Source organism: Larus michahellis, chromosome 7, assembly GCF_964199755.1.
Source record: "Larus michahellis chromosome 7, bLarMic1.1, whole genome shotgun sequence".
Taxonomy (NCBI): Eukaryota; Metazoa; Chordata; class Aves; order Charadriiformes; family Laridae; genus Larus; species Larus michahellis.
This window is the reverse complement of record NC_133902.1, coordinates 3,143,788-3,148,001: the sequence shown is the minus strand read 5'-3', so window position 1 is coordinate 3,148,001 and position 4,214 is coordinate 3,143,788.

Here is a 4,214-nt window from a genome sequence, read left to right as displayed (position 1 = left end):
AACAGCTGTGAACTGAATGTTGTGTCAATATTACAACAACATTAACAAGGCAAGTTCTAAGACCAAATACACAAATCTCCTCTGTATGCATCTGCAGCAGGCTGAGGGCGCAGTGGGGAGCAGCGCCGGTAGCCAGCTCTGGTCTCAGACTTTTACAAGTCACGACAGTTACACGGCAAGATGCACATAACAGTGATCTGCAGTGGCGTCCTGGTGTCGTCGTTTTCCCAGCCTCGAGAGCAGTTGCTGCCTCTGGTGTGCGGAGGGAAGGGAGAGTGTTAATTCTCTTCACAGCTCTGTCTGATAGTTGTTTGCGAACTGTTGGCTATTATGTGCACAGTTTCTGATCTGTCTGGGAAAAGCCTTGTGTGTGAATGGAGAAGCTGTTGGAGGTGTCAGACTGAAGAGGCAGATGCTGTCGAGGTCCCAGGGTTGGGTGGGTGGCACTGGCCAGGACTTGGATGGTGGTGAGATAGGAAATAGTTCTAGAGGAAAACAGTACAAAACAACTCTGGACATGGCATTCTTGGATTTGGGGGTGGGGAGGAGTGCTGGGATTTCCCTCATTTTTCTTTTCCTGTTTCCTCTTTTTTGTGTACGTTGTGCCACAGGTAACTAACCTTGTACTTTCATTCTGCCCATGTGCTGAGGTTTCCTCTTGCTGTCATATCTGGGCTGCATCATGATATAAGGCGTATCAGAGGAGAACTGTTCCACATGATTGATTTATTTCTTTGGACTAGTTCCTGTATATGACAGTGAAGAAACGGACAGGGTCACACTGCTGCCAGTTTAAAAAGGAAGTTTATCCACACAAGCTGTTCTCAGTCTGCTGGCTTGCAGGTATTCTTGCTGTGCATTGTTCGCGTGGAGCACCATTTTCCTGCATACTTGTATGGGTGTGTGAAAGATGAGATGGGACAAGAGGAGCTGGGATCTGCTGGAGAAATGCTTGCTCAAGCAGGGATGAAGTTGGATGTACCAGGCTGTTGCTGGGAGGGCACTGTAAAGAGAAGTGCCACTTGGGTATTAGTTTGCTTAAAACCTAAATAAATATTTGTAGCAATTAAACTTTGCATGTTAGTGCAGCTGAGGCTCATGCTCACTTGCAGTATTGACCGCTTTTTAAAACAGGCAGCTACAGATACATTGAGGAGGATGTGAGATTGTCTTTCCGTTGAAGAAAGTATGAGAAGGTTTCCCCAAAGCAGGGAAGAGAACGCAGATGTCATGTTCTAATCAGTAATTGCAAGATTTGTCACCGTAAAGAGCAAGGTATTTGTCTGATGATGCTGTTGGCATCTTTGAACGTTCGAGGCCCGACAGAGAGCTATGGTGAAGCCCTGTGGACCTGCGGGCAGCAGTCAGCAGATGGTGCTGCAATACCGCTCTGCCGCACAGCTTAGACGTGCTCTCAGAAAGACCTGGCTCAGAAACCCTGCATTGCTCCTTGGGAATCGCTGCCAATTTCTGTGTTCCCACACTAGCCTGTACTTGCTTGTATTCTCTTCCTGGAGTTTAACTTGACATAATTTTTGATGGGGATTCAAAATGTGCAAGCACTATACTCTGAGAAGTGATTATTGCCCAGCTTAGTCCCATGGGTATGAGCTAGCTCCCCATATTACCAAAAAAAATCCTGTAATGGTTCTGACACATCATTGTCATCATCAGACTGTGAAAATGGCCTTATTGAGTGGATTTTGTCCATAACTGCCAGAAGCATGTGGGACCCCACAGGTCCGGTGCTATGTGATATTTTTATTAATGCTATTTGAAACAAGCATAGGCTTGTTAAATTTGCAGAGCGTGGAAGGATTGTGGTGTGAGTCTAAAGAGGGTGAGAGAGGCCTGAGAACAGTCTACAAGGGTCACTGCGAGGAGCAAAGAACAAACTCATCCTTTGTTCTCATGCTGGAGGAGTCATAACATTCTGGTCTCGAACTACAGCAAAAAATGGAAGAAAAAGTATTCCATCAGTGAGGAAGTGCCAGTGGATCACCTGGAGAGCAAGGAAGTGTGTTCCTAGAGTGACACAGTGAGTGTTGATCTTCTGTATGGAAGTTGATGACTCCCCAGCCCTATCTTCTGTGTTTCTCTGAAAAACCACTTGCTCTAACCCTAAGGGGCTCTCCCTGCCCTCATAAAAACCGTAGGTGGGAAACTGCGTATTCTTGCTCAGCAGGGTGCTCCTGGCTGAGCCGTGGGAGGGAGCAAATGCCGCTTAGTCCTTAGAGATGGCATGTCCTCTCCAGGGACCTGTCTCTTAAAGACCGGCCAGTTCATATCCACCTGGCCCTGGAAGGTGGCCACCACAGTGTGTGTGGCTGACCCCTGAGTCATCTGCTCTTGGCCTTTTCCACCCTGCGCTGCTGCTATGTCCAGTCACCAGCAGCATGATGAGTTCGCATCCTGCCTTCATGGACTGCTGGTGCAGAATTGTGCACAAGCTGGCCTCTTCTTCCTCTTCCTTGCAAACAGGCTGTCATCCCTGCATCTCACTGTGTTCCTGCCTCACTTCTCTCTAGCCTCGTGCACTCCGTGCCAGCAAGGTCTACCGTTGTCTCTTGTGCCCAAGATATTTGTTCTCTGTTGATGGAGGCAGCTGCCAACTTTGTGTGTCCTTCCCAGAGCATCCCTGGCTCTTGCGCTCAAACCTCAGGAGTGTGTGTGGGGGGGCACTAGGCTACCACCCTTCATTTGTCATTGCCACATGTGCTCCCAGCCTGCTGCTCTTGGTGATGAGTATGGTGGGGACACAGTTCCAGCACGTGTCATGAGTCCTTGGTGGCAAAAATCGCAGGTCAAACCGTTTTCACGCAGCTCTATGGGCAAAAGACAGGCCCAGACATGCAACTCAGCTGTTATTATTTCTTTTTTAAAATTTTTTTAAAATTTGTTATTATGTGGTGTTATTTCTGGTTCTCTGCGCTCTTTGGAATCCTGTCCGTCTTCCTGCAAGGCATTTTCAGGAGTAGGAGGGGTCAGCTTTTCGGAAGGGCTCTGGGCATACAGGGGAGCCCACCCCTAGGGCTGCATTGGGATGTTTCGACGGGGGCAGAAAGTAGTTTTCCCACCAAAGAGCACTTTGAATCTGGAGGGATACCTCTGCTGGGAGGAGAAGGCTGTTTGTGCTGAATTACAGGCAGCAGTGGAGCCTGCAGGAAGGAGCCGTCTCTCAAAAGGACAGTAAAGGGCTAATGGTTGCCATTACTCCGGGCTTGGTCCTAAAAGCAAAGCCAACATGTGACAGCTTGTTACCTGCCGGGCTATAAACCTCTGCTCTCACTGGGGAAGTCGCAGGAGGAAAAATCAGTCCTTTTCAGCTAAAACGTGGAAGAGACTGTCCAAAGGGACAGCTTTGTGGCTGGGCCATGGGGGTGGGAGGATGCTGTGGGTGCTGGGGTTCACCGGCTGGGGGGGCAGGGATGGAAGTGAGAGACCTGGAGGGACCATTAAATAATCCTGCCTACAGTGTGATTCAGTCCTGTGTCCTGTGGTTGAAAAGAGGAAGGGGAAAAGGATACAAGCTGAGCCCAGAAATAGTCTTGTGCCAGTAAATTTGAAAGGGAGATTCCAGAGAAAGAGGAAGTCAACAGAAAAAGTGTGAAAACTTAAAATACTGTTATAAAAATCCATTGACTTGGCGAGAGCGGCAGCCCAGGAAGCTCTAAGGGACTGACAGGGCCAAGTATGCGGAGGAAACCGAAAAGAGAGAAATAGAAACCCCTGATGATCCCAAAGGAGGTTTGATGTGCTTAGGTGCTGCGGTGAAGGTGACCGTGTTCTGGGGCTGTGGCAGCAAGGACAGCGAGCTGGGATGGGTAAATACAGGGAATGCAAAGAGGTTGCAAGCTGCAAAATTAAATTAACTCCTGGGGAGCAAGAGGCAGTGAGTAGTCGGCTTAGGAGATGGGGGTGTCTGCACTAGAGAGACTCCTGCCTCAGCCCTGCTCCTTTGGGGTAGGGAAGGAGGACCTGTTAGAGATGGGAACGTCCAAAAAGGATGCTCTGAAGGAAATTTGTAAAAAGTGCTATTATTCAGTGATTCTAGACTGTAGTGGTTGAGCTGAGTAGGCCAGAGGGGTTTCGGAGCGAAGCAGTTAATCACACACCAAAACCCCCACAACCGCTGAAACCACCGCCGGTCCCCGAGGGGAACAAGTGAATGTAGTGTTTGTCCTGGGGATAAGAGAGCAGGCAGCTGACGGTGT